General features: G+C 49.4%; 1 pseudogene; it reads right to left on the bottom strand.

The window, feature by feature from the left end:
- Positions 1-23,976, bottom strand: part of LOC141579212 (CDK5 and ABL1 enzyme substrate 2-like) — a 57,084-nt pseudogene extending 33,108 nt beyond the window's left edge.
- Positions 23,977-24,241: the final 265 nt, after the last annotated feature.

Below are 24,241 nucleotides of genomic sequence, written 5' to 3' on the forward strand. Positions count from 1 at the left end.
CCATCTGCCAGCTCACAACACTTGGGGCACAGGAAACTCTGGGACTGTCCAGGGTTGGGCTGCCATCACCACAATCAGATACACACACAGTCCCACACATATACTGAGAGATACACAGATATCCAGGGAAACAGGCAGACACTCTGTCCACTCTAACAGGCTGAGAGACAGTCATGCACTCACCAACACAAGCTAGGATGGCCCCACACACCCCAATGCTCTCTTACAGTGACATCAACATGGTGACAGGCACGTACACAGCGACACACACTGACAACACCCACCCATCCACATTCACCCACAGTTCAGGCTGGGTCTCTTTGATCCTGCACTGACAACTTGGTGAGACCAGGACCTTGTCTGCCCCCTGACTCCCGCTGCTCTGAGCTGAAAGTAAAGGCTAGCGCTACCCCGCCTGAGGCCCAGCCAGGTTCTAGATGCGCCTCTAGCCCTGCGTTCCCCACAGCTGAGGCCCTAAGTGTCCACAGAGGCCACAAGGCCCCGCAGGGGTATTGGAAACCCGGGGAGCAGCGGGAGCCTAGGGTGCAAGATGCTGCCCATGCACATCTCCCCCACAGGGCAGCGCAGCCTGGCTCTTCTTGGGAGCACCGCCCACCAAGCCCGAAGCCCAAGGTTGGATGCCTCCTGCCCACCGCGCCACTGGGGCCCCTGCTCATCCTCAGTCCTGCCTCCCACTGCACTCACCGAGGTGGATGGTAGAGTTGACCTGCACCAACAGGCATTGGCATGTCCAGCAAAGACATCACAGCGTCAGCGTTTCCATGATCCCTGGGCTTGTGGCTTACCAGCCCAGGCCAGGGTGAGGCCTAGGGCAGCAGTGAGCAGGGAGGCACCTGTCCGGGTGCAGTCCCAGGCGGCTCCCAGGGAGAGGAGCTCCTACCCTTGAATCTTCCCCAGCTTGCCCGCCCCTGCGCCACGCCCCCCCTGCCCACCCCAGCGCAGTGCGATCAGGCCCCAGCTCCGACTCCAGGAGTGGCTGTGGTGGCGTGACAGCCCGAGCCCAGGCTGGCGCAGCTGGGGAGTCCGGCGGTGGTGGTGGCGGCGGCAGCGCTTTCCGTGGCTCCTGAGGCTTCAGAGGCGGTGGAGGCAGTGGCAGCAGCAGCCGGACCCTCGCAGCAGCTTGCAGCTGGCAGTGTCTGGGCCCACATGAGGAGCGAACTGTGGAGGATGCCCCCGCCCCTCCCCCTCGGCTCCACTTCCCCTCCCTGCCCGCCTCCCTCCCCTCTGCCCTCCTCTTGACCAGGTGACTGTGGAGTCTCAGCCTTGCCCTGCAATGCTCTCCCGCTGGCAGCTTGGATAGGGCGCCGGGTGCTCCTCGCTCCCAACTGGGGGACGCTCTGAGGCCAGCAGGGCAGTGGGGAACTGCCGGGGCTGCGGTGTGCAGAGACTTGCCAGCCATGGGCCTCATGCTCCCCGTTCACTAGGGACCTGAATCTGAAGATGGGTAGGACTCGGAAGGCTCTTGGGGGTTCCAGGAGTCCCCTGGCGATCGTCAACCTCAGCTGCTGAGTGCCTCACCCCATGACCCCCACCCTGTGCAGAGAACCCCTCATGGAGCCGGGCCAAGGGCAGCCAGGAGAAAGACGAGGAGGGACGCTGAGCCAGGCACCAGGATGCAAAGGGACCCACCGTGGCCAAACATCTGGAGTAAAACTGTGGCGGTGGGCTGGACCCTAGATGGCCTCAGGGACATCGGCGCGCGCCCATCCCCCACCCCACAACTCAGGGCTCAGCAGCGGCTCAGGCAGGACGCTTGGACTCTGAAGCCCAATTCACGACCAGCAACCCGGTACATCCCTCACCTCAGTGCCTGGAGGTGAGGAGCTTTCCAAGAGGCTGGCCTGCTCACACTCTGACCCTGTGCAGAGCCTTTTACATGTAAGCCAGAGTTGAGAGTGCCTTTCTAGCAGCCAGGGGAAAGCGGGGCTCTCTACACCTCTAGGTGAATGTTTCTGGCAAGCCATCACCACCAGATGTAGGGTTAAGCTATTTGGGCTCCAGCCTGGGAGGAGGTGGCAAGACTGAAGGGTAGCCACCATTCCCCATCGCCCCACCCCACACCAAGTTTCAGATAGACTGGGCTCCACAAGGCACACCCAAGATTTTGGGGAGACAGCTGAGAACTTCCCAGACCAGGATTCCATGGAAGTTTGATCTAGAAGCACCTGACAGAGCCTCCTATCAAGGTCTAATCCTGGGAGCCCAGGAGCACCCGTTAGCCCTGTCATTGGCCTGGCTCCAAGGCCTCTACCTTGATCAGGATCAGGTGCTGGGCAAGACAGATTCAGAGATGCTTTCCTGGAACTCCCCACCCAAAGGAGAGGCAGATAGTTAAACAGATTATTAAAAGATACGGCAAGGACCCCAAATGCCATGTATGCACAGGCACATCCTGAGCTGTGACCCAGCCTGGGAGGAAGAGCCAGGGGATGGCTCCCTGGAAGAGGTGACAGTTCTAAAGGCTGAGTGAGGGTTACCAAGGGAGAAGGAAGGGAGGCTTTCAGGCATTGAATGCTGGTTAGCCAGCCAAAGCAAGAAGAAAAATAAATTGTGTGCGTATGCGTGTGCGTGTGCGTGTGTGTCCCAAGCTGCCTGCCACAGAAGACACTGGCACATTTTACTTTGGAAAGATAGGGGAGGAGGCTGTGCAGAGGGGCCCAGTGCGGGCTTGGAGAGCAGTGAGGCAGCCCTTGCAGCGGCTGATGGGACTGGCTCAGTTGGGCAGGGGCAGCCTAGGGGAGAGGAGAAGCTGGCTTGGAGAAACAGCAGGGAGCCACATGGGCTGGCAAGGTGACTTCCAGAATGAGGGGCCAATGAGCAGAAAGTGAAAACTGACCGTGCATGCAGGAGGCTGAGCTGTCCAGCTGGGTGTGGTGCTCACACAAAGGCACTTCCTCTAGAAACCTATCTTGACCTTGAATTGTAAAACATGCCCCACTCAGGCTCTACAAACTCTCCATGTCTCCATTCTCATTCCCTGAAAGTTCAATAGTGCACTGGCTGAACAGTTATAGACAGAAGAGAAATAAATAAAGGACGGGTTTTATTATATAACACTTTGGTTCCTATGGGGACTGTCTCCACCTCAGAAGCATGGTAGTATATTCACCCTCTAGGGGCTCAAACTTGAGATCAAGAGCCACAGGGTCAGGGATTCCACAAACACACTTGTTTGGACACCTGCAGTATGTGAGTAAAGTAGGCACGTGATAATTCTAACCCAGTTAGAAGTTTTTCTTGACATTATGCTAGGTAGAGGTAGCATGACTGCAGTGAGACCAATCTCAAGACCCCCTTCCAAATATTAAGAAGTCAACTTACAAACACACAGTTTTGAGGAGGCTCCTGTCAGTTTGTAGTTTGGATGATGAGATCCCTCGAGTTTGTGACCTGAGGGCTATGACTCACATTGGCTTTCCCCTGGAAGCTCTTGGCCTGAGTATCACCTTCTTCTCCATCTCCCACAGTGTGTGGTCCTTCCCCATCCCAAGATGCTCATCTCCTAATGCTCATCCTCCTACACTCCCAAGCCAAGCCAGTTTTCCCTGCTAGACTGGAATGGCCTGGGTAGCCCTTGACTAGCCAGAAGGGGCACTCTGCACAGGTCCCATTTCTCCTAGAGCTGGGAGGCGGGCCCAGAGATCACTGGAACACTATGCCCCACTACCTCCAGGCAAGACTCTTTGAATCCTGTCTGCCAATGAAGTTGGGATTACCAGTTTCCAAGGACATTGGCTATTATTGGGGCTTTATCAGGCTCATCAACTCCTTAATTACTTATAGATCTTGGCCAGCCCAGTCCCTTAAGCCCTGATAACCTCTAGGCCTGCAAAAGCTGTCTCCCCCAAACCAGACTCCTGGGGAAGCAACTCTACCAGATGAAGTTCACCCCAACTCTAATAGCCTGGCTGGAGAAGAGACATTAGCAATCTATGGGTCATATGTTGTAAACCCATTTCACAGATGGGAAAACTGAGGCTCAGAGGAGTAACTTGCCCAAGGCACCTGGTGAGTTGCTGGCAGACCCAGGACTCAATCTTCTTGGTTTGCTCCTCACAACACAAAGATGTAGTCACAGAAATTAAAAGTGGATCAATAAATCTTTCATTTGAACAGTTTAGCCAAACAGGTCCTTGTTTTTTTCTAAAAAGACCTTCAGTTATACCAATTCTGACTATATTTATGCAATATTTACCATATGTAGGCACTGTGCTCAGAACCTACATCTTACTAGGAGATGGTATTCCCATTTTCCACTTGGGAAAGAAGGTGCAAAGAGATAACCTGAGCCCATCAGGAATCTTAACTGGAACACTACTTCAAGCCTGTAGTTTGCCACCAAACCTGCAGATGAAATGGCAAGGCAAAGAAAACATGGTGGTCTGCTCGGAAACCACAATCGTCACTTAAAGTTTTGTCATCCTGTAAAGCAGACCTCTCCCTTCTCTGTCATCTCATTTCTCATCCCAGCCAATAACTGGACAGAGGGAGCACCAGTTGGAATCCTGAAATTCCCAGGAGTCTCTTGCCCTGGCACAATCTCTTGGGCACTGTCTGCTGCACATAGAACCACCACTGCCCAAGCACTAAAGGTACCCTTCAGGCACCCACCTTGCGGCAGCCTCCAAGGCAGGACCCACTTGTAGGCCCCAACACCCTGGCCACCCCCGCCTCCCCAGGTACTCTTTCCACTGCATTACCAATGCAATAGAGGGGAACAAATTTGACTCTGTATTGGATCTGTTCCTTTAGCTTCAACCACTGTGCAGCTACTTTCTAGGCTCAGTCTTGCCAGCTCTGCACCTTTTGTGAAACAATGTTGCCTTTAGTATGAAATACACAGGAGAACCTATTTGGGGGCTCTGACCTTGAAGGATGTTAGCACTTCTGCACTTAAGTGGAGATGGCAAGTTGCAAAATAGAGAATGACTTTTGATTTATTGGAAGTTTACAGGGACATCAGGACCTGGCCCACATGGACAGCTGCAAGAACAAAGAGTGCCTGCAGCAAGAAGCTTGCAAAAATCAACCACACCCCTTCCCCCCACCCTTTTTATCTCATACAAAAGGAGCCTGTATTCTGACTAGAGCAGGATGGTTCTCCAAATACATTAGTTGGCCATTCCTTTCTGTCTATCGGCTTTCTGAATAATGTCGCTATTCCTTGCCACACCTTGTCTCCCAATTTTTTGGCCTGTCATGTGGCTAGCAGAATGAGTTTGGACTTGACAACACCAGTGGCACAGTACAGGGGCCCATGCCTGGCAGCCAGGTGAGGAGGCTTCCATTTGTTGGAGACACACCCCACAGGCCAGAGAGGAGGAAGGAAATCATACACAGTGTATCCTCCCTAGACAGGAGCACCCCCTTTCTGCAGGGCAGGGGCCTCTTTAACCTCATTCTATGGTCAGGAAACTGGGGTCCAATTCAGACTGTCTGGTTTTCTTAGAACCAGGATAATCTGAAATGCTACCCATATGAGAAGTTACTTCCTCCACAAAAAACAATCTAGAAACTCAGAAATCTGGTCCCTTGACCCAGGCCTCCCTGACATGGTAGGTGGCAGGACCAAAGGCCAGCTCAAGCCCACCTGTGGTTCTCATGTTGACATCCAGGGCTTCCCTTGGCCCCATGGAGTCCAGCAAGGTCCATCCTTTCCATAGGCTCCTCTGAAGGACAGAAAAGGCAGGCGAGAGTTTGCAGAGGGTCATTATCAAATACCAAAGGTGAGCAAAAAGAAGGTTTCCATTACCAGAAAAGACCCTGAGCTGTCATCTCAGTCCCAGGCCTACAGGGGCAGCCTGTGTCCCAACTTCCTCCTAGAGCAGTGCTCCTCTGGGTGTGTGTGTCCGCCAGCCTGGATCCAGGGTGTCCTTCGGAGGAGGTCCTGGCTTCCAGGGCTCTAGCCCCACCCCACTTCCCTCAGGCTTGAACTTGAGTGCTCTAAGTCCCTTGTGTGCAAGGAAAGGGTTCTGCTGCTGAGAGTCTAAAGTTTGAAAGCCTCTGCCCTGATGAATCTCTCCAGAGCCCAAAGGCTGGCCCAGGCCCTTGCCAGATTGCATGCTGGGATCCCTGCTACCCCATTACAAGGCCTGAGGAGGCTTCTCCTTTCTCTCCCCGGCCCCCGGGCCCTGTGACTCTGGCCTTTTTGCACTGAGGGAGCTCCCAATTCCCCCAGGGAGGACAGGTAGCAGGGAACCAAACCCCAGGGTATCTTTCTCCAGAGCAAAATTCAGGCCTTCACACCCTGATCAGTCACTGCGAAGATTCTACAACCAGGATGTGGAGCACCACAGTGGCTCCTTCTCCTTCCCACCACTGCTCAGAGGCCTTCTCTCCCCTGCCATCTGCTGCAGTAGGTCCCTGCAGTGGGTGCCACACGGGCTGAGATGAGCCCATGAGCTGACTAAAGGAAGAAAGTGCACATCCCAAACTGAGAAAACAGCAAAAGGTAAAGTGTGGAGGTAGAAGCACATACAGAAACACCAAGGGGAGGAGAGCAAGATATGGGAGGAGTTGGTGGAGGGGCCAGGATGGAATTTGCCAGGAGGGCCTTGGTGGCGAAATGCTGAGGCCAGTTCACTACTGTTCAGACATGTCTCTACAGCACAGTGGCCTAAGGTGGCCCTGGGCAGCTAGAGACATGTAAGCCATTAAGTCTTTAGTGGGCATCATAAGTTAGCCAGAGGGCCAATGATTCGCTACAGAGTTAAGACTGAGGGGTGAAGCCCCTGTCCCCTTGGCCACCAGGGAGCTCACAGGAGGCTTACCCACCCTGACTCTGCACACCACACTCTGTGCCAGTGGCATATCTTCTGCCCTCATGAGGGATGGGGATTCAGGTGTCCACAAGTGAGGTGCAGTCCCAGGTCTCACCAGACCCCAGACTCACATCTGCTCCACTTCGGTGATGGGATACCCAAGTGCCACCATTCCTACTGAGGTAAGAGCTACAAAGTGGAGACCCCAGACACTCTGTGAAATGAATGTGAGAGGCTCAGCCCTTCCCATCTCATCCCATCCTACATTGGGTACAGCCTTGCCTGCAGCCTGTCAGAGCTGAACACCCACATTCCCAGATTCAGGGATTAGGGGACGTGCATCTGCCTGGAGCCCTTGCTCACCTGGCAGATAACTCCTTCTCCAGAATCATATGTCCAGCTAGACACAACCCCTAATGAATCAGATCACCCTGTTCATAGACACACCATTTCCATGAGCAGTTTTTCTTGCCTGTAAACTTCTCCTATGTGGCAAAGAAATGAAATTTTGATCGGTTTACACTGTCTGGGTATCACAGCATTTAGCACTGTGTAAACCCAGAGGATGAAGGTGCTACCTCCTGGGGACGCTCCTGAGGACTTGGCTAGGGTTGGGGCTTTTCCGCTAAGTGTCTCTGAGAGATTTCTTTGTGTTAGCAGAGTGACAGTAACAGATTTGTGTTTTAAACATCAATCCTTTGGGTCAGAGGGAGTGAGAAAGGGAAGCAAAGAGCATGAATCCAGGACAGTGTCAGTGGCGGCCTGGACAGGAGGGGGAGGGGGATACAGAGAGGTGAATGTATTTGGAATTGGGACCCAGGGAAAGGGGAAGAGCTGACTGCATGTGGGGTGAGGAAGAAACAGGGAGCAGACAAAGCCCCAGGTTCTGGTTTGACCAGGCGGGGAGATGGAGCTGCTGTAAGGATCAGGGAGGGGTGGGAAGAGAGTTCCAGAGGGCAGCTTGGGGCCAACTGAACCTGAGACACTTACGAGACTAGATCAAATCTGATACACGTTCCTCATGAAATCACTGGGAGAAACTGATCCCCAGGGAATTCCCACTGAGGCTGAGGGTCTTCTTACTCCAGTGGATAAAAATCCTCTTGTTCCTGAGGAAGGTGACTGTTTATACTGGGGTTGGAACTTGGGAGAGGCATGTGAGGACGGGAACACAGAGGCAGCACCAAATGAGACTGTCAAATCTCTCTAGGGACAACAACCCTTCAACTGCCCATCTGTCCCTGCACCACCGTGTCCAGCCAAAGAACATTACTCTGCCAGGCTGTGTGCCCATGAAGGGGACAGTCTCCCTGCCCCCAACACCGTGGTTCTGAGTGTGGACAGTAGGAACTGACTGTGTGAGTCTGTGATCCCAGCTCCAGCCCCTGCTACCTGTATGGCCTGGAGTCATGGTGCTCTGACCTGCTGGCCAAGGCTTGAACCACTTTCCTCAGGTTTGCACTGGAAATTAGAAACCCTCAGACCACAGGAAGCTCTTGCCCAGCCCTCCCATGTGAGGGCAGTTTTCTGTTGGCCACACAGAGACTGAGCACTGGCTTACACGTGTGCACAAGCACACACACACACATAGACACACATGGACAGTGATATTAAATAAGGACTATGGGGTGGGATCAGGAGAGGAACAGATGTGAGGGTGCTAATAGGACCAAAAAAAAGAAAAATGGGGTTGGAGGCATCACCTACAAGTGTCACCACTCCCACACTTTTCAGGTCTTATCCCACATGTGCCTGAGGACATCCCTAGAAGTATGAGCTAGAATCATCCCTACTGTGCAGGAGGGGAGACCATCCTGGAGAAACACCAGGATAAATCCAGGATTGAGAACAGGTAAGAACAAGGACTTGAGTCTAGAAGCCAGGTCATCTCCTCACAGCTCCCCGGGAGCTGTGGAGAGGGTAGGGCTGCTGTAACTGTGGAAGATGTGGGTTTGCATGGAGAAGGGCATGAGAAGGCAGCAGCCAAGAGAGTTGTATGTAGGGGTGTTGTCTGAGGAGAGGGTTCAAGGATGTGGACCAAAGGAAGTGATGTCCTTCCTTGACAACGACCCCAACAAAAATAGAAAGTGGTTACCAGGCACCCACATTCTAGTGATAGCCCCAGAGCCAGCTCACTTGGTTGGAGACATTTCACAGAGAAACATGTTCTTTTTCTGTTTCATGAACTCCTGGGGCTTCTCTTCCAGGAAACCCTGCAGTGAGAGGTTTCTGAGAGGCTGTAGGCGTTGGATGAACCCTCAGTCCCAACGCCTCTGGTCTGTTATGAGGAGGTCACCTAAGGTAACACTAGGTGCCCTGGAGCAGGCCAGTTCTGGCCCAGTCTCCTCTGGGAGCCCTCCCTGGGCAGGCCCGCTTTCCCTCATCTCCATCTTGGGGTAGGGGGACGTGAGGGGAGGTGTCCCCTTTGGGCAGGAATGGGTTATCGAACACGTGGTAACCTGGTGGTCCTGTCATGGTCACACCTGAGGACAGGGCTGGCAGTGGGGAAACAGGACTCCTGAGGGGGCTCTTATCTGTGCCAATGGAAATCTAAGGCCCTCAGGTCATCAGCTTTTTTGTCCCTGATGAAGGTTTGTGCAGAGGGTTGAGTGTGTGTGTCTGGACTGGAGATACATTGTGGGTCTGAAAGCCAGCCAAGACAGCCAGACGGGGCTCTGAGGTTTCTGCCCGGTGGCTGGGCATTGTGTTTGCAGGACTCCACACAGTACATGGGACAAGACCTGGTCCATGGAGTCCCCTGTTCCATTTCCCTGCAGGAGCAGCAGGTGCCCCACGGAAACAACACAGTCCAGGACGGGCTCAGGGTGAGTATGAGTGATGAGACTTCACCCTCAGGAAGCCCCAGGTCCCAGAGCTGCCCTGCTCCTCCCCTAGGCTCCCTCTTAGAGACCTGCTGCCAAAGGAATCTGATGCCCCATCTCTCCCACCCGCCCTCACAGTCCAGGCCCTGCCTTGGCCAGATGCAAAGTCAATGCCCACATATGAGTCAGAATCTCAGAAAAAGACTTTGACAGAATTTCAGTTCATGTTCAGTCAAGTGTGTTTCTGCATTTTTCTACAGATTGTCCTGTTTCTCCTATATCCCCACGTGTCCATGTTGGCCTCACAATTCTGATCCCTCCCACCCCAGGATCAGCCTCTGTGTTCTAATCTCTACAATGGGATGCTGTGATAGCAGTCACAGAGATGAGGTAGTTCATGCAGGGAGGTGCTGGCACTGCGATGCTGACACAATGATCTGAGACATTAATGCATTTAATCATCACGCACGACCCCTTGTACTGGTGATGCTGAGAAACTTGAATCCTGGGCAGCAACCCCTTCTACTCGCACATTCCTCTGCAATTATAGAGCTTTCACCACCACCCAGCAGGTCGTGGAACTTCTGTTCCTAAGGCAGTACTCTGTCCTCAAGGACACTGGTGACTCAGCCACTTACTAGCTGTCACGTGTGGCATTGTCACTCTACCTCTCTGAGCCTCAGTTTGCCCCTCTGCACATCGGGGTCAACAGAGGATCATGCCCTAGGAGGGTAGGAGCAGAGTGGGTCCTTCATGGAAAGTGCTTTCTGGGGACCTGGCCCCTGGAATGGTCAGTTGAAGGGGCTGTTTTGGGCTAATTGGTCATTGTCCTCCTGCCCCTGAGGAAGCCTCTACCTCCTGTGTCACTGGGACTTTGGCCTTGGTTGGAAGTGTTTTCCCATTTCAAAGGGGATAGGTGATTCCATTAGCAGTCTCGGTCCTAGGAGAGTGTGAGCAGGGATCCCTGGGAGGGAGAAGTGGAGTCCCAGGCCAGTTCAGATCTGTATGATGGTGTGGGTTGGGCTCATTCATTCCTCAAATATACAGGAAGGGCCCCTAGGGACAGGTGCTTTTCTAGGGTCAACCATCATTTAATGTGGGGAGCAGAAATCAGCCCTGCCCTCCAGGACTTCCACTCTCCCAGGAGTCACACTGTCACACTCGACATCACCTTAATGTAGTGTTCCCAGGATAGTCCATGTGGTGCCTTCCTTGTTTCATCTAGATATGGATGTGTCCTCCCTTATAGTGATGAGGACAGTGGACTCCTGCACCAGCTGAAACAGTGAGTCTCTTTGATTGAAGAAGGAAGGATTCCCCCAAATACTGTGTGAAGCTGTAGGCTCTGTGGATGGGCAGAGGCAGGCATCCTGCTCACCATCTGGTGGATTCTCAATGGTGAGGACCAGCTGGTGCTCAGGGGACCCAGTGAGCCTCAGGGGACCACTGAGCCCACCCTGTGGGAGGTGAGTGGCAGGGGCAGTATGAGACCCAGGCAGGGTCCCTGGAGGATTAGTCAGCAGGCAGATGCAGGAGCTAAAGTCTGAGGTGGGAGGAGGCCCACGGGAAGCCTGAGTGGCAGACAAAGCCTGTCTATTCCCTCCTAGGTCAGACACTTATAGAGAAGCTCCTGTGTTCCCGAGAGGGCAGTGCCCAGAGCAGACAGCCTGCCTGTCCTCAAAAAGGTGCCATCCAGTAGGGAGGAGCAAGGAGATGGAAAGAACAGTGTAACAGGTGTCCCTGAAGAGGTAGAGAGGTGGTCACACCACTGACCAAGGGCTGTCCCTTCAGAAGGCTTGTAGCAGCCCCCTCTCTGTGTTGAGGCCCGCCATTTTTCCAGACTGCCAGGTGGGATGGGATGTGGAGCAGAACCGCCCTCTACATAGAGAGTAGCTGAATGCTAATTGGAGCAGGTCCCTGCAGGGCTGCTCTGGGAGCACCTTGTGTTAGGCAAGGCCAGGTCTCTGACTCTGGTGTCCCCCTGACTACCCCCAGGGTCATGACCTCCATCCTGGGCACCTGGTTGCACCAGTACCCAGAGGATTTCCACCAGCTTACATAATTTCCCTGCCTAAAGATTATGCTCACTTACTTAAAGCTGAGCATGCCTGGCTCAGATCTGAAGCACTGGGTCCACTTTCTCCTGGCAGAGCTGGAGCATCTGGAGCTTCAGGACACAGAGGGTGATGGTGAGCAGGATGCAGGGTGTGTGATGGGCTGAGTGGGGAGGGGAAGGCACTGGCCCACACAGAGCAGAGCCTCTTGAGGCTGGAACTGGCCAGGAGCAATAAGGAGGCTCAGAACACTCATCCCTTGGACTGCAGTCTGGGAAGACTTCCTAGGGGTGGAATCTTGGACTGAGAGTTTGTTGATTGGCAGTGAGAGCTTTCCTGTCTTTTGGAGACACATGGGAAAGCAGTCATATTGATGAGAGTTTCCCTACTTGGAGCTACAGCACCAGCTCCAGAACCCGCTGGGGAAGCCCCTCTGGATGGAGAGCCAGCTCCAGCTCTCCTGCCTGCGACAGCGCCAGAGCCAGAGCAAAGGAATGTGCTGTAAGTATCAGTCAGGCTCTGCTGCCTGCCCTCGCCTTCAGTGCTGGGACGCCCGCTGTTCCTGATGTGTCTGTGAACTTACAATTCCTGATTATTCTTAGAAGTGATAACATGTTACTTGTGGCCTGTTGTGTCTGGCTGACTAACGTATGAGGACACTGATTATCATTGTGTTTTGGTTTAAATTTTAAAAATTTTTAAATTAAAAATAAGGCATGTCATCAAGTTACATGCAGATCCCTAGAATCCTCCTACACTGCTGGTGGGAATGTAGTTTGGGGCAGCAATTATGGAAAACTATATGGAAATTCCTCAAAAAAAAAAAAACCACCCTAAAAATAGACTTACTGTATGATCTAGCAATCCCACAATATATCCAGAGGGAACTCTAATTCGAAAAGATGCATGCACTCCAAGCCATGGAAGCAACCTAAATGTACATGGACACATGAGTGGATAAAGAAGCTGTGGTATATTTATACAATGGAATACTGCTCAAGCATAAGACAGAATAAAATAATGCCATTTGCAGCAACATGGATGGACCTAGAGACTGTCATTCTAAGTGAAGTAAGCCAGAAAGAGAAAGAAAAATACCATATGGTGTCACTCATATGTGGAATCTAAAAAAAGGAGAGAGAGGAAATGACACTATGAACTCATCTACAAAACAAAAACAGACTTGCAGATATTGTAAACAATCTTATGCTTACTGGAGAAAGGAGGTGGGAAGGGTTAAATTTGGGAGTTTGAGATTTACAAATGTTAGTCATTAGATAAAAAATAGATTTAAAAAAATTTCTTCTGTATAGCACAGGGAACTATGTTCAATATCTTCTTATAATCGTTATGAAAATGAATATATGTACATATACACATGACTGGGACATTGTGCTGTACACCAGAAATTGACACATTGTAACTGACTGTATTTCAATAAAACTAAATACATAAATAAAAAAGGCAGGGCTCTGCATGTGTTCCATCCAGGCGAATTTCAAATTGCAAAAGCGGCACCCACTTGAGCTCATATGAGCAGAAAGAGTCTTAAAACATACCAGGTGCCTGAGAAGCTGCAGGAAGGTCAGAGAGTCAGGCCAGCAGGCCTGGGAGGTGCTCACAGGGCCTAGCACCCCTCAGGCTCCCCCAGCAGACATCCACTGCTGTGCCCCTGGTACAGCCCCTAGGACATGTCATTCAGGTTCTGCAGGGGAAGGAGCTCTGCTTTTTGCTCAAAACCACAAATGAGGAGGAAGGAGGAGCCATGATGTCCATCAAAATAAGGTCAGGGGATGCCATGGTCTGAGGTAACTGAGTGAGGCCACGGTCAGCGACCCCTCTTTTCCCTGCTTAGAGATTGAGCCCCCGATGCACAGAATAGCATAGGTCCTCACAGGGAAGAAATTCTGAACTCTCCCTGGAGGAGGAAAGACAGAAGCACATGAGTAAACTGGGAGCAGGTGAAGCAGAGATCAGAGGACCCAGGGGATGGGCTGCCTGGGCTGAGCCTCTCCCATGATACTCAGGAGCACAGGCTCTGTGTGGGTTTGTAGGATGTGGCCAGAAATGAGCACATCAAAATCTGACCGCAGAACCAAGTTCACCTCCAGAAAACACCTCGAGTACAGAGCCCCAGACGTCTATTGGCCACTTGGAGGTTTTGGAAGCTTGAGATACTATATAGCTCATGACAGAACTGGGCTTCAGTAACATACTCCCGAGGTCTTAGAAAACCACAAACAAAAGCTCTGAGGACCTCTGATTCTGCTAAGGGTCCCACCTGGTAAAACCGCTAAGGAGCTGCTTCCACGTCAGCCAATCATAGAAAACTTGCGGTCCAACCGTGAGGACCTGCAGTCAGGCTGCCAGGGCTTTCCAATCCTCTTACAAATCTCTCACCTATATATTCTGAGGTTTTGCTTTTAAAAATCCTTCAACCCATTAACCCCCTGGATACATACTTTCAGTTATAAGCCAAGGCTTTTGTTTCTGGTTTGCAAACCTTGCAAACAATAAACTAGTTCTTTTGCTTCAAGGCATCTGATTCTTTTCCGGTATTTAATTCTGATTTTAGGATGACATCAGAAGTAGTGTGCAACTCATTTAGATTTATTGTTGCCAAATCTTTACTGAGTATTTACTATACGTCAAGCACTGAGCAGAAAGCAGCCTGAGAACTGATTGAAGAGCTTCCTGGTCTGGGAGAAGCTCTGAATCCACAGAAAGAGAGAAGACATGGTGGGAGATGCCTGCCCTCCTAGGAGAAAAGAACAGGGATCGTGCTCGGGAAGTTCAGGGAGTGATCCTAGATTTAGAAACTGCCTGGGGATGACAGGATTGGGCTCCACTATCAGAGACAAACTAGACATGGTTGTGGAAGAAGCTGGCAGCAGGAGCAATAGAAGCAGGTCCCTTAATGACAAGGGATCAGAAGGAACATTATGCAGCTTTGAAATTCATGTTTTCTAAAGTTTTCAATGGATACGGTAATGACTCATGTGGAGTGGAAAAGTGCCTGGTAATATATGGTAATCTCATTTTTTTCAAGTTCTACATAAATTTAGATGAATTGAAATAAATATGCTGTGTGATAAACTTCTAATTTGCTTTTAGGTTTTATTGTTAATATAAACATCAAAGTGTCATACGTGTCTTTGGATATACTAACTTCTCTGCACCAACCACACAGGGCTGGATGTGGACAAGTGACCACAGCACATTCCCACCCTCTCCCTGCAGATTCTGTGAGGCAGCGACCTCCTCTCTGTTCTCTGCTGTGAACACAGGGCCTGACTCAGGGGCTCCATCAATACTCAGAGACCCTGCCCTTGGGAAGTGCCCGGCCATGCCATGATCAAGAGGAGGAATTCGAATAGAAGGCAACCCTAAACTTCTGAACTTATAGAATTTGTTTTCTTCTAGCAGCAAGACTGATGTGTGTGAAAGTTGCCTGTTTGTCTGACAGTTCCATGGGGCCAGCAACACACATGCCATTCCTCATACAGCCACCAGAGGGAGGTGTGTAACCGCTTATGACAAACACTCTGCTCCATTCAAATATGGTCCTTTCCAATTTAGCCTTCATCAGAACGTTTTATAAACTGAGGATTTCTTTAAAGTATACAGATTTGCTTTTCTTTTTAAATCTCTTGTGGAAGCTAATGTAAATATTCTATAAGTCACAAATATAAGGTGAGCCACTGAGTGGAACTTGTCCCTTGTGACATCCAGACATGTATAATTCTGTGTCCAGCCCCTATCTGTGTCCAACTCTGTCCCTTCCTCTCTCCCTCCAACTGTCTGTAAATATATATTCAAATAAAATACTTTGACAATCAGTATAATGTAGTAAAGATACTTTAAATCATCTTGTCTTTTGTGTGTGTGATGTAGATTTGGGTAGCAAGTGGTTTGCTCACAGGACAGCGGGATCACCCCAGAATCCCTAGGAGACAATTGAAGAGGGGAAGTAGGTCTCAGTGGGAGTCACTCAAAGGGAAAGGTCTCCTGCTCAGCACAGCCAAGCTGGGTCCACACTCTCTCCTATCCCCAGAGCACTGGGTCTGCTTTCCCCTGGGGAGCTCTGCTAAAATCCTGTGTATCCTAAAGGATCAGAATAAAGAACAGTGATCATATGAAATGTGGGAGAGGGACAGGTTTTGATTTTAATTACCTGGTCCTCTACCTACAACAGCTCAGCCACCTCGAAGCAGAGTCTATTCCTTGGTTTTGAGTATTTTACAGGTCTCTAGCCAAGCACTTGGCCAAGAAGACATGCTCGCATTGCTGAATGAACACTTTTGAGAAGCAAGATGTGACAGGTTTGGGAATGTATTTGAAATGGAGACTCTCCTGGAGCTGTTCCAATAGGAGGTCAACATAAATAGACACCTTCCTCACCTGCCAGGCCCTTTACATCTGAAGACCTTCCATAGCGCCTCTCAGCCAGGACCCACCTGATCCCAGTGGTCTCCCACATCACATCTCACCATCTGCTCTCACATCTCAGCTCACTTCAGCCTCCTTGATTATCCTACTATGTGGCTCTCCACACTAGGTCTCAGGAGACACCTCTGACTCCCTCAGGGATCCAATGTCATAATACGAGATCCTATGGACCTAAAGTTTCATGATGAGACTGAGTTTACAATCAATAACCACATGGAGAAACACAGCTCTGCATGACTATCATAATGGTTGGTTTTCCTTGGACAATCAATGTTAAACTCAATGGCATAAAGCAAATATGTTTTCCTTTGCAATGATCATCCCTACTGAATTTTGCCCTTTGTCTGATGATGCTCTAAAACACCTGACACACAGCAAGAGGAACAGAAGGAATTTGTGTTACAATGCAATATATAATGGTGTGATCCTTCTAAAATTGCTATTATCCAGGTGGGCTAGATATATGTTTAAAAACTTGTGTGAATATTACCCTTTAAATTTCTCATCTGTTTACATGAATTTACACAAAATTCTCTCATGTTTACATGAAATTGAGAAGATGGCGGTGAATCTGTTCAATTTCTTTCTCTGCATTAATTGAGATGATCCTGTTTTTCTCCTCACACTGTTAGTGTAGTATATTGCACTGATGCATTTTCCTAGGTTGCAGCCATCCTGCATTCCAGGAATAATTCCCACTTGTTCATGGTGTGCAATTCTTCTTACACAGATGGATATGAACGACTGGTATATAAGCATTTTTATGCACTTCCAACTTCAGCTCAGGCTTCCTGAGCCCTGGTAGGGAGGCCAGTGATGGCCAGGACACAACACTGAGCCACAGAGGCTTGTGCCTTCTCATTAGTCATGGTAAGTGTTCTTACTAACCCCTGATTGTTGATTTACACAGTTGTGACTGTCAGACCTGCACTCACCCATTTCCCACTGTTATTTGCATATATTGTGACATAATCACCACAATAAGTCTGCTATGGAGTCCAGGCTTGTACTGTTCACTGCACATCATGCCAATAAATCAAGAGATGAGTTGTTGGGACAAGGAATAGCGTCTTTTTCAGAAAGCCAGCAGACCCAAAAGATGCTGGACTAGTGCTGCAAAGAACCATCCTACCTGAGTTTGAATTCAGGCTTGTTTTATTTTTCAGGCTATAGGCCACTTCCCCTTAGTGATTACCTTATAGCAAAAGCAACAGAATACACAGTTAAAGTGAAAGAAACAGATCCAATATGAAGTCAGATTCATTCTTCCCTATTAAAAGTCTATATGATATCTGTCACTGTACATAGATCCAAAAATCTTTTGTAGAATTTTGAAGGTCTCCTCTCTTAGCAACTTTCAAATATGCAATATAGTATTCATGTTCCTTAAATCTCCATGACTTATTTATATTATAACTGGAAGTTAGGACCTTTTCACCATCACTCATTTCACCCCAGCCACCTTCTGCCTCCGGCAACCACCAATCTCCTCTCTGTGTCTATGAGCTTGGATTTGGTTTCTTTGTTACTTTACTTTTTTTTTTTTTTTTTGCTTGTTTTTTTATGAATCCACGTGCAAGTGAGATCATGTAGTATTTGCTCTCTCTGTCTGGGTTATTTCACTGATCATAATGTCCTAAAGTTCCTTCCATGGTGTCACGTGGTAAGATTTCTTTTTCATTTGACTGAATAAGATTCCATTGTATATCTATACCACAATTTTTTTTCATGTTGCAAAACCAAACTGAAAGGATAAATACATCACTATTTGCAAACAGATCCGTGACACAACTTGACATTGAGGTCCAACAGCCGGCTTTCAACATTTAAATCCACAGTGCCTGCTGGGGGCTGAGGGTGTAGCACCAGGCCCTTGGATGCATGGACAGCTGGGCTGGCTCTAGAGGGAGAGGGTTTCGGCTGAAGTTTGCCTTAAATACTCACTTTGCTGGAGTACCACATGGTGGCAGCTGTTGCATAGTTTAAAAAAAGGACGCACTAAGGGGAAGGTTACAGACAGGTTTGGTAAATGACTAAATCTCACTACATAAACATTCAAACTTAAATTACTGTATCAGCCATTCTAATATTTGTATAGAAATTCCCAAGGTGTGTCCCGCAAGGGTAAGTGTAAACCAGGACATAGGTTTTGGAAGTCAGTCCCTTGCAGTGCTTGTAATAGGAGTGCCACCAAGACTTGAGACGCTGTGGTGGCAGGACAGGTCACTTTCCAGAAGAATTGCCTGGGGCCTAGCAGCTTCATCCTCCAATCCCCTCTTGGTGTATGTCGGGGTTTGGTGGGCCATCCTGGGGAGGTAAGGAAGAGGCAATCCTCAATAAGGGTGGAATATAGATTTGGGCTTCATGCTCCATCCTGCAGTCCCCCAGGAATTGAGAGACTGAGGAAGGAGGAGCAGCTGCTAACAGGGTGGGAGTGGGTCTGCAGGTGCCCCCTGCACCTCTTCTGGGGTCTAGGCTGAGTTGCTGGAGTTTGATTGCAGTGATGCAGGCTAGCATCTCCCTGCTGCAAAAGCACCAGTCCACATGGATGGCACATAGGGCGGGCTGTCCTGGGGCCCCTCCACTGACAGGATGATAGGACAGTTGTGGGGAAGCAACTTAATGGCCCAGCCAACATGGTCCTTTTTTAGAGCAGCTGACCCATGAAGGGAGAAACTTCCGTCGTCGGTCTTCGGTATTTCTCGTGGGGCCAGTAGCGGAGATGGTGCAGAGGAGCTCACGTGTGGGCACTGACCCGCCCTCAGGGTCCACTCAGGGTGGGCTGCACTGGCCAAGGTGCTTCTCCTTCCTGCCTGGGGGGGGAGAGGGGAAGGCACGGGCACCAGCCCTTTAGGGAGGCAGGGCTGTGAGGTCAGTCTCCTCCCTGCTCAAGGGTCAAGTGTGGTTCAAGTTACAGCTTCAGCAGACCTAATTTAACCAGTTTTTGTTTACTTAAAAAAAAAACCAAAACACATACCCACATCCTAAATGACAATAAATAACCTGTTTTCTCGACAATATTCCTTAGGAAAATCAAGAGCTGGCAGAGCCATCAACCCGAAGGTCTCAAGTGTCATGGGCAAGAGGGGTTTTCCTGGTGAAAGATGAAGGGTGGGCCCCTGCATGGGGTGGGCAAGGTTGAGGGGTGTGACACTCGGGGTATTGGGATTTCACAGTGATCCCATTCTCAGAAGAACAGGTCCAGAGTAAAAGGTGAGATAAAGACAAACCGGAGCCTGCTCTCATTGGCTGAGGCTGATATCAGAGCTCTGCCTGTGGGATGCGGGGAGGGAGGTTGACAAGCCCCAGGGTCTGGGCTGGGAAGTAGCCAGGCTGATGTGGCGGGGCTGGGGTGGGTGTTTTCCAAAGGGCACTTTCCACACCCACCGAACTAGCCAAGATTGATGCTTCAACAGGTTAACTCAGCAATTCAGTGGGTTGAGGAAGATCTGGAAACACAGATCTCCTTTGAGATGCTAGTGCAGTGGCTGCAACAGTCTGCAGAAGGCCAGGGGACGCCAAGAAAGAAAAAGATGCTGCAAAGTCCGGATTCACCACCATGCGTCACAAAGTCCTGGTGCCAGACCAGTCTCAGGCACAGGAAGAAAAGAAACAGTAACAAACCCCCATATTTTGTTCCTGGGAGAACTCAGGAAGATGCTCAGAAACGCCGTGGCAGTGTGGTGTGCTTTGGAGTGAAAGCAGAGTCCCCCAAGAAGCAAGGGTGGGAAGGAAGAGCAGCACCAGCCAGGGAGGCTGGTGGCCTACACCACAGGGCCGGGAGCCACCTCTGGGCCCACGTGCATGCCGCAGCCCTGGGGTGCCGGGGTGCCAGGCTCAGGAGGGCCAGGCTAGAACTGCTGCATGAGAAGTCGATAATGAGGCAACACCTGGCTCTCGGGAAGGTACAGAGCAAGTTCCAAGGCCATGAGCATGGTGAACTCAAACCCGGTGAGGTTCAGTCTCTTGAATTGAAACCTCCCTTCTAACTTGTCAATGAGCTGCTTCCTAACATTCCTGTGCAGATCGCTGCCGATTTCGGTCGCCAGCAGCGCGCAGGTGCCTGCGCACAGCTGGCAGGTCTGCCTGTTACACTTGCCCTGAAGGACCAGCTTCTTGAAGTACATGTAGGCCATGGACACCGTCAGGGGCTCCAGGCCACACTCTCATTTTAAACTTCTGATTTTACTAACTGTCAGCTTGAGGTGTGGGAACTTCTGGAAATTCTCGTTGATGTCCTCCTTAAGGTTGGAGGGCTTCACATACTCTGTCACCATGGTCCTGTAGGATGCAAAAATGAGGATGTGTTTGTGCTTGCCGCAGGGCCACTGAGGGTTGTCCAGGAGGTCAGGGTGGTACTCAAGGGCATCCCACATGTTGGCCCATAATTCTAGGCCAGCTGCTGTCACCCTGGTGGGGGCCATTTTGCATCTCGACCTTGGCAGACTAGTGGGGACACTGGGCCAGGGCAGAGGCCATGGGCCATGGCTGTCCGGCTTAAGTGTGACCAGGGCTTTGTGGGGTACAGGAACTTGGTGTAGGACACAACCTTTCCACCTGCCCCCAGCTCCACACCTTCCAACTGAAAGGCCATCTCAGAAGACACGAAAATGTTGCCAGACGGATGCCTCTGCTTCTGGTTGTTCCCCTGCAGGTCACTGACCCACCAGCCTTCTCCGTAGGGCAGGACCAAGAAGGCCACATGCAGGGACCATTTGGCACAAATCAGCATGATCCCACTGCTCTCGGTATCATACTGCCTCATGTTCTTGATGAAGTGAGTCTTCTTCAGGACTTTGTGTCTCAGGGACCCAGATATGTGCATTGTCCACTGAACCAAGGTACGTCCCACTGTGTCTTTCAGAAACATGAGGGAACAGTGCTGGGAGGCGATGCGCCTTCTCTGGTGCTGCCCATTGAGGCCTAGGCCCCAGCCAAGGCCCACGCTAATGGGGGCAGGTGCAGGGCCGAGCAGGCCCTGGGGGGGCCTAGGCCCTGCTCATGATATTGGGCAAAGGCAGGCCAAAGGGCAGTCCAGGTGGTGTTGCATGGGGCTCGTGGGCATCTGTCGGTGGCAGTGGTGGGGGTGGGGGCTTCTCGCCTCCTGGGCCCAGGTTGAGGGACACCCATTTAGGGAGATGTTGTTCAGGAAAAGGACCATGGCCTGGTGGTGCCAAGAGTCCCTGTGCCTCAGCAGCACCTGCGGAGGGGCTGGCAGGCAGTAGGGCGCTGGCGGGGCTGTGGGATGGGCCTGGGGATCCACCTGCTGTGGCTGCGGCCATCCTCTGACTCTATACCACAATTTCTTCATCCATTCATCATCGTTGGACACTTGGCTTTTCTCCGTATCTTGGCTATTGTAAATAACGCTGCAGTCAGCATAGGGGTGCATATATCTTTTCCAGTTAGTGTTTTCCTTTTCCTCAAATACCAGAAGTGGGATTGCTGGGTCACATGGTAGTTCTAGTTTTAATTTTTTGAGGAAATGCCATACTGTTTTCCACAGTGACTGCCCCAAATTACATTCCTACCAACAATGCACAAGGGTTCCTTCTTCTTAACATCTTCTCTAACATTTGTTATTTATTTCTTCCTTTTTTTTTTTTTCCTGATCATAGCCATTCTAACAGACGTGAGGTGATATCTCATCGTGGTTTTGATGAGCACTTCCCTGATGATTAGTGATGCTGTGCATCTTTTTCATCTACTTATTGGCCAACTGTATATCTTCTTTGGAAAAATGTTTATTCAGAAGATCTTCTGCCCAGTTTTCAATCAGAGTACTTGTTTGCTTGCTGTTCAGTTGTATGAGTTCTTTACATATTCTGGATATTAACTGCTTATGAGATACACAATTTGCAGAGTCTGAATGATTTGTTTACATCTTTGCTGCTGTTAAGAAGCCCCTGGTGCCATGTAAAGTCCACACTCCTGGTCCTGCTGCTGAGTCCTCCAGGAAGCACCAGGTGATTGTGCTTTCAACAAGGGCCCCAGGGATTCTCGTGCTCAAGGAAGTCAGGAAACACTGGTATAAAGTGAGTGGTAGCTGAGAAGGGGCCTTCCCTGATCGCCACCAAACCATCAGCAGGTGAAGCCAAATGAAGCTATTACCAACAACAGCCAGGGAAAAACAGATCTTTGATTTTTCAGTGTTTCCCACAAGTACAGGATCATTAACTACCACGGAACTAGGGTTTGTCAGCGGTCTCTCCTTGAAGGAGATTTCAAAGACCCCAGCATCTTGTATCCTTAAAGTAGCTGGGAGAAAGGTAAGCCAATGGGGGAAGTGGCTCTCCCTGAGAACCACACTGTTGCAATATCCAGTCAGGCTCCTTCTGTCTCTTTTAGAAGCAGCACAAGGAGCTGTGCTTTGTGCTTCACCTTGAAGGGTATTTGCTGGTTTCTGTTGTGAAAAAAGGTGTCTTTCATGCCAGGTAAAGCATGTTATGAGTTTTTAATATTTATGTAAATGTAGTGGTGTGATTGGAAGTCATTAGAAAGGTTCTTTTTCTTAGGACTAGGTGAATTCAGGGATGTCTTTTGAGATTCACTAAGCATTGCAGTTCCTCAGATGTGAGCTTTCTGATATGCACTTTGTCAGTTTTTCCACATATTTTTAATTCTTTGTATGGAATTGCTTTTCTCTTTGATTTGTTTTTGATTGTCTTTGTCTTCCTGATGCTGAAAATTTATTCTTCTCTCTGTCACTCACTGTAACTTCATTTCTGGTGTCTGTTTCCCTTTATGGCAGCCGTGCTTTCATTTTTTCAGTGAAGATTAACTTTTTTTGTTTATTTAGCAAATTTGAAATTATACAAAGCATACATTCAACAAGGAATTGAAAATAAACTTTCAAACATTGGAAATGGGGGAGGAATTTAATATAGAAAACCTAAAATAGTTGGAAAGCAAACACTGTGTGTGATGGACACAAATAAATGTTGGTTTTGGAAAAGAAAAGTATTATTTTTTCTAATTGAAAATAGATGAACCTTGTCTAGCAATTAAAAAAAGTTTATTACAAGACAAAAAATAGTGTGGGAAAAAAGTATTATGAAAAATGTAATGAACAACTTCATACGTATATAATGGCCATATTAGGCCATATGAATAATTTTCTGGAAAACAAAGTTAACAAAATTAAATCTAGAAAATATAAAAACTCCAAACAGCCCACTTTCTTAAAAGAATTGTACAGTTGGTCACACATCCACCTCCTCCAGGAGGCCTGAGGAGCTGTTTCCTTTGAGCTGCTAGAAAGCTTGGCACCTATTTTACAAAGGTAGCTGTATCCCCTCCAGCATCCATCAACATCTTCAGGGCAGAACTGGGGCTTGTTTAACTTTAAAACATACATGTAAGCATTCCTAACCACACACAGCCTGTTTATTTTACTCATAGTAGTTTGTGTCTCTTATCCTTTACCCATGTCTTGCCCCTCCCCACCCTCTTCTCCTCATCAGTAACAACTAGTTTCTTGTCTGTATCAGTGAGTCTGTTTCTGTTTTGTTATATGTACTCCTTTCCCTTATTTTTTAGACTCCATATATAACTGACAACATACAGTATTTGTCTCTGTCTGACTTGTTTCACTAAGCATCCTATCCTCAAGTTTCATCCATATTGTATCAAATGGCAAAATTCCATTCTATTTTTATGCCTGAGTAGTGTTCCATTATATGTATATACATTATATATACATATATAATGTGTATATATATCTATAAAATGTATATACATTTAAAGCTTTCATCTGTTGGGTGATACTTAGGTTGCTTCCACATCTTGGTTTTTACAAGTAGTGCTGCTTTGAACACTGGGGCTCCTCAGAGGAGAAGCACACCTCTCTCTAGGGTTTCCCCCCAGGACTCATCCCTGCTGCCCTCCCACCCACCCCAGCACCCTGGACTATTGGAATCCCGTGAACACCCCTGTCCACTTGCTATTTGTTCTACCCAGAAAGCTCTTCTCACAAACAGATAATTTCATCAGAGCAGTTGGAGCAGAGTCTAGACAACCCTCTGACGGTGTTTCCTTTAAAGGGAAGGAGAGATGGGGTAGCAGTTGGAGGGAGAGGGGAGGGGTCCAGATCCAAGAGAGATGTAAACATATAAATGATTATTCTCCCCATGCT

The sequence above is a fragment of the Camelus bactrianus genome, chromosome 11 (genome assembly GCF_048773025.1).
Source record: "Camelus bactrianus isolate YW-2024 breed Bactrian camel chromosome 11, ASM4877302v1, whole genome shotgun sequence".
NCBI classification, from domain to species: domain Eukaryota; kingdom Metazoa; phylum Chordata; class Mammalia; order Artiodactyla; family Camelidae; genus Camelus; species Camelus bactrianus.